Source organism: Camponotus floridanus, unplaced genomic scaffold, assembly GCF_003227725.1.
Source record: "Camponotus floridanus strain SB8 unplaced genomic scaffold, Cflo_v7.5 scaffold59, whole genome shotgun sequence".
In the NCBI taxonomy this organism is placed as follows: Eukaryota; Metazoa; Arthropoda; class Insecta; order Hymenoptera; family Formicidae; genus Camponotus; species Camponotus floridanus.
In genome coordinates, this window is record NW_020229758.1 from 700,395 (window position 1) to 707,729 (window position 7,335).

Sequence of the window (7,335 nt, forward strand, 5' to 3'; positions counted from 1 at the left end):
TAATCTCTCGCATTCAAAAAAGACCTCAAGAATTATAGCAAATATAATTATTATACCATCTATAAATAGCTATGAATTAGGGTAACTATGTATTAATATAATAATAAGATGTAAGACTAAATTGTTTATTTAAAATGATGATGAAGCAAAAATCACTTTAGAGTGATGTTCTTGCAACGCACCGTAAAATAAGAAATTTTTTACGACTGCGTGAATGCCCGCAAGATTCTCCCTCCTTTGTGTGTATGTGTGTTTGAGTGATCTTGATTTATTTCTGAAATTACTTCATAATTTTCTGACGTATTACATAAATATGATTCTAGGTGATAAATTAATAGCGAAGTTGTAGTGAATATTATTCTTATTACCAGCAACATTTATTCGGAACGATTGAAATAATTCTCGATTTTATTTCACGTCACTTTAGAGGTAATAAATAAATTTAACTTTAGCGCACAGCTCGTTGTTAAACATGTAACTCACTAGAAATTCACTAAAATAAAAAATAATTTTTAAATATGAAAAATTTAAAAATATATTACTGTACATTTTCATCTTTTTGCCTTTTCAATTATGTCACATGTATTGCAAATTATGGACGTTTCCATTATGTATAAAAAAGCACTGAAGAGTTTTATTAAAATTTATTCAATAACTAAACCATCGGTGTTTCGTACATGTATAGTACTTCAAGGCGACTTGTTTAATCAGAAAAAATATATTCAAAAATAACTCATGACTATTTCATGATTGTGTCGTAGTGAAAAAAAATAAACAGCCATGCAATAAAGTTCACTGGACGTATTTCGAAAGGAATGTGGAAAATCACGTTTGAGCGTTTCAGGCACGAACTATGAAATATTTCTATAAAATAACACACGAATAGCATAATCAGCATAATCTGTCAACGCTGTGCAAATGACAGGAATCGATTAGAAAGTGATCTCTAATTAAACAGTTGCCAAACAACATTTGCAATAATAAATTACATAGATATGAATTATTACTATTAGTTAAATATAACGTATAATTTGTCCTTTTCGCATTATAAATTGAGTGACAATCGGATCCGTTCGATCACATTCCAAATTTAACGATAAATTGATAAATGCCCAAATATCTTTATAACCATATTTGAAATCATAATTTCAGTATATTTATTTATTTATTTAAATTAATTCATACACGCGGATTACGGTAAAAATATCACAAGATTTATCTAGTTCTTTTATATAATCAGCTAATAATACAATATTATTTAAAAAATAAAAATTAATCTTTTCTAAAAGTAAAATGTATGGGAGTTTTAATTCATCGAAGAATTCATAACTGAAATAATATTTGATTGTGTGATCAAAAAATATGTTAGCTTTAAATAGCTTTAAAAATTACAGTTTTGGGAAACAAAAATAATTTTTGATAGAAATTTTATTCCAAAAAAGAAGTGATTGAAAGATCTGCAAACAAAATAATGATCATTTTGGGAGGCTCTACATAATTTTAAAGTTGAATATAACACGAATTGAAAAGGATTAAAACGTGGCCTCTTCATTACATCGAATCTCGTAGCCGTCGATGTGTTAGTCGAAGGACGATTTACGGGAACTCAATTTCGTTCTGATGGACAGACACGCATCCCGCAAAGTTGAAGACTTAATAAAGGCTTCTCTTCGGCGATAGCCGCCTCGAGGTACAGGAGAATACCGCGAACACCGATGAAGCAAACAGGATGGATATATGTATACGCATCGTTGGCGTCTAGCGATCTTTTCGCTACATATTATCGATTGAAAAAGTTGCATGCAAAAAGCGAAACTGCGATGAGGAAAGACAGGCGTTTACAAGTCTGATATGACGGTATAAGTTTATTAGCTTCAATTGTTGCAAACTGTTGAAACATTGTTGAAAAGAGAAAAGAGAGAAGAAAAATAGTATTGTTATCGATTAATGGAATGTATTTTCAGAGTTGCCATCTTGTCAACTATATCGCAAACAAATAACTGAATTGTATTTTTTTAAATATTAAAAAAATTTTATATAACAAGAAAAAAATTTGTCACACGTATAAAAAATATTAAAAAAATATATTGACGTTTATATAGAATTGTTGGTTCATTGTCAATAACATTTTTTTCGGGATAAAAATTTAGATTTATACCTGTTAAAAATAGCTCCGTACACTCAATTTTAATATAAAATAAATGTGACGATGATGCGAACGAAGATTAAAAATAAAGGATTCACGATCGAAAATTGCAAAATATTCGCGTATCTGTCCAAACGCTTCGCAATCTGTCCAAACGCTCCGCAGGGACAACCTTCATGAATTTTGATGCGGAAAAGATTTCCGGAAATTCGTCGGGCGAACCAAATCTCGGCTAAAATCGAGCGGGAATTTACATGAACCAACGATTTACGCAAGCGACATATATATGCAGGCAAGGATCGATGTAAGAGACGTTGAATCTTCACGCCTGCAATGCGAAATTTTCGTTTGTGAGGTGCGCATCATCGCGAATCAACGTATACATGCCGCAATAATTTCTATAATTATACCGCTTTTCCTCGCTCCCTTCTTCGTACCAACAGTTTAAAAGTCGATTCGCGAAGCAGCGACAGACGTGATGGACGGGCACATGTTCCACGAGACTGAAGACTTAATAAAGACTTTCCTATAATGGCGGTCAAAAGACTGAAAGGGAGGCTCAGAACATTGTGTGGAAGAGAGAATAAGTGAACGATACTTATACGAGTATATTAATTCTTCGTGCCGTAAAGTAGATTCGATTAATTAAATATATATATTGTTGGTTTTAAATATATTTCGAGTAAAATTAAATATATTTTTAATTTTTTAAATAATAAATAATAAAATATAAAACAGAAATATTAAGTGTTTTCTATTCTTGTTTTAATGTTTCTCTCCTCTCTCTCTCCTACAGTCTTATACTTAATGTAATTAATATTTCCATTTTATGAAAATTTGATAAACGCAATTTGCACGCAAATTATAATTGTTTGCTCTAGAAAAATGTATAAAACTCGTAAATCATTCGCAAGTTTGCTTTGGAATCAAATCCAGCTTACGCGATTTCTTTTATAATTTAGAATACTGCAGAGAAAATATATCGATCCACGTCACAGAGCTGTGCTTTATGATTGCGTGAATATACAAAGAGGAATATGAAGGCGGATGATAAAGGAGCACGTTACACTCTCGCACGGAGGAAGGCGCGAGGCGATACGAGTCGCGTGTGTAACTGATAGAATTAGCGAAGGTGAGTGTTCCTTAGTTCGCGCCCCGTTGTAGGTGGATACTTAACGCCGCGCGTTAAACCCGCACACGAGGAGTGACTCGCCTTGCGTGGAATCGCTGGCGAAACGAGTTTGAAAGTCTTTACGAGCTTTCGGTGCATCGCGCCGGGCCGCACGAGACGTAAGATCGACATGTAACGAGTCGTAACAACTGTAGTCGCGAGAGATCTCGATCGCACGGGATACGCTGGGGAATCAATTCTCTGGGTAACATTGTTTTTCCCGAGCAATTAACATCTTGGCAAAACGGTATCTACCACGGCCTTAGATAACTGATTATATGTTTTCTGAATTTATATTAATTATATGTTTCTAATAAATAATTTAATATTTTCTGTATAATATTGCTCCATGATAGGTAAAATAAAGAAATAATAATTTATCCGAGTGTCGGAAAAATACGTATTTTTATGTAAAAATATTTAGAAATAATTATTTTTGAAATAAAATTGGGCTTGAGAATTTTAATACAAAAAAATGCTTTTCGAGATGGATTTTAAATATCAACGATTTTTATTATCGCGATTAAATCTTCTTTGAACACTTAGCCTTGACGAGACAGTGTGTGCGTTTAGGAACTCCGACCGGAAGGCTACACTTCTCTCTCTTGATCATAGATGAAAATGAATGTATTCATGGTTTGTACGACCCTCCTACTAATTAAACTCTAAACATCGTGAGAGCTAGTTAATGCAGACCATGATTGCATCGCACCTCGGCAAGGAGAGTATCGCATTACACACTATAAAATAGTCCTCGCAGTTAGTTTGTGCTGCGAAACACAGTCAGTTAAACGAAGTGATTAAAACCGGCTATAATTTGTCTGACAACTACATTCCGAATCTCCTTCGAGAGTAATTGCACGAGCAGGGAAAATTCCGGTCTACTACTAATATGGAGACTTTCTTCAACATCGCGGACGTAAACGCGACGTGCGATTTTGCAAATTACAGTTTCGGAATGTTCCCAAAATGCACGTTTTAACGGTAAACGTCATTTGCATACATTTTCGAGTCGCGTCGGAAATCGCAGCCGAAAAATTGATGTTAGTTTAAACGTCAATTGTGTGACAGAGTCGACATCGGCGGCGACTATACTTTCATCTCGCCCACGATATATTCCATTGCACAATACGGGCTTTCGCGTATCGCGAAATTTATAATTAATATCGCATGATGCCATCTACTCGAGCATGCATTCGATATAATGTAAATTTCGTACAATTTCCATACCGCGTAATAATTCATTCCGCGCGCGACCAACGTTTTTAACTAGTTTGCCGTCCGCTTTCTATCTCGTCCGCAGATAATATTCGATGAAATACCAGTAGAAAAGGCACAACAGAAAGGGTATTACCACACCTCTGCGTCTCTCGTTGCGATTTATCGTTACACCGCGCTGCTTCTGATTGCACTTTATATTATTGCATTCCGCGACGCATTTCGCAGCCGACGTTTGCAACGAGAAATGACGATGAGGATAACTTTTGCGTTGGCGGTTACCTTTAACAAAGAGCGACCGTGTAATAACAATATCGTTTTGACCTTGAACGTGACATATCCTAGAATTCCTATTATAGAATTATGATATTTTCAGCAATAAATTTTTTGCCATTTTTGATTAAAACTAATTATTTTTTAAATTTCGTTCGATTCTTAAAGAATTTTTACAGCAAAATTTTGAATTTTGATTTAAAAATTCTTATCTTGTTTTGTTTTTGGATTTCTATTAATTTTGATTAATAATTCAAAAATTATATGCTATTTTACACCAAGGAAAATTAATATTAAAAATCAAAAAACATATTGACAAATTACTTTTCAAAAAGGTTTACAGAAGATAAAAATTCTCTTAAAAATATACGAAATATGGATCAATTTTAGTTAATAATTAAAATTAATTAACCGTTTTGATATAATTCTCGATGGAATAAAATGATCGAGTTGCGTTCACTTTTCCTTTCCTTCTTTCGCTGAAATGAGAAAAGAAGAGGAGGAAAGAAAAGAGATTTGACTAAACCATTAAGAGAAATCCATTCGGTAGCAAAATGCAGAAACGTGCATGGGCAGAGCGAGGATTTCGCCGTGGCCGCTCGCGGGAAATAGATCCTGTATCCTACTCGGATCTCGGACTGGCTTCGTCTCTTGCCATTACTCTCTCGTCCGCTATTCGCGCACGGTGACGTGGAAGCGCCTCACGAAGAGCCCCGCGTACGAGGCTACGAAATTGCTTTACCGCCCTCGCGCGGGGTCTTTAATTTGGTTTACTATCGGCCTCGTTTCTCTCTCCCTCTCCCTCTCTTTCTCCCTTTCTCTCTGTCGCACGTGCACATGGGACAAACTATTATCGTAACTATTTATCGTTACTTTTTTTTTTGCTAGAGATCCGTCGTCGGGCGCGTGAAAATTCACGTTTCCACCGAGTCTCTATTCTTATTAGAATTATTTCAAGAAACGAAAGAAAAATATTTCGCAAATTTACAAAAACGACGAAAAAAGTTTAAAACCATAATTTGGTTCCTTTGAAGGAACTGTTTAATATAACACAACGAGTCACTTTAATTAAAGTATAAATGATAAATTATAATCAGGTAACTCTTGTTCTTTTTAATTTTCTTTTTCAATAATAATTTGACAATTGTTAATATTATGGGTTATATATTTTAGCGGAACGAGCTGTTACATCTTCTCGCAATCAATATCTTTAATGTCCACGTTGGTATCTACAAATGGCTCTACACATAGTCGAAAAATCTGAGACAAAGAGTCTTGCGAACGTTCTTCTGCGCTGCTCGAATCGGATAAGCCGCGTGTCCTATTTGGGGAAGGACGTGTTGCCCTTCCTCGATCGAAAAATCCGCCATCGAAAGCTCCTTTGTTCGATGGGAGCGTGTAGCTTATAGAGCGAAGGGTTTCATCGAACGGAATTACTGGCGATGAAAAGAAGAGGAAGGAACTCGTCGGCTTGTCCACGGATATTTTGTGAACGACGAAAAGTCACCGCCACGATTTTATATGAGGTAATCTCCTTCTTTTCTCCCGTTGCTTCCCTTCGTCCTTTTCCCTCCTCTGTCCTTTGCTATTTTCTTCTCTACTTCGTTTAGAGAAGGAACGAAGATTGGCGCGACCGTGAGTCGGAAGACATAGCCTTGATCGGCCTCTGCTCTTCTGGTTCCACAGTTGACCAATCAGTGGGGATATAAAAGGGATCCTCGAGTGACCGGCTTGGTCGTTTCGCCGACAATACTCCTCCAACAGCTACTCTCTTCGGATCCAACGATGACTCATGAAGCCGATGGTAAAACCCGGGAATCTCGTGAAATATTCACAAGCGCCGTAGCGCGGGATGCATGAAATTTTTCTGATAGGTGTCGGATTCGTCAGGGAACGTACAAAGTTCCTAGCCTAAAGATTACAATCCCGACATTAAAAGTGTCACAATGTACCGAAAATCCTTTGTCCGAAATGTCACCGGCCGGAAAAATCGCGCTCCAGCGAAACGTCGGAGGCTGACGCGATGAATGCGTCAAAAGTCAGAAAAATCGCGACCTCTGACGTTGACAAAAGTGCGTCAGCGTGTGTGTGCCCTCCGAAAAAAATCATTAGCCCAAAATGCGCCTCCATTTTGCACGATATCACCCGTTTTCATACCATTTTCCGGATTTCAGCTTCAAACCTGAACTCTGCGCGCACACCCTTTGAGATTTCATATTTCTGGAAAATAATTTTTTCATCGCATTCCGCGTGCGTTCCCCGACTTTTTTCGCGCGATCCTCTTCCTTTTAACGCGCTGTAAAAAAATTCGCGCGTCGCCGTCCGCCGTCATCGATGCGGCAGTTTCGAAATCACGCTCCAGTCGTAATAAACTGCCGGTGCGCGGCTCGTTTCGTCCGTTGAAAAATTGCCGTGCGGCCGCCCTACGAAGTTAGTGCGCTCGCGGGAACGCTCAACGCGGAAAAAAAATCCGAAATTGCGTCCGGCAAAAAAAAGGATAATTTATTTCATACCGCTGCGATGCGGC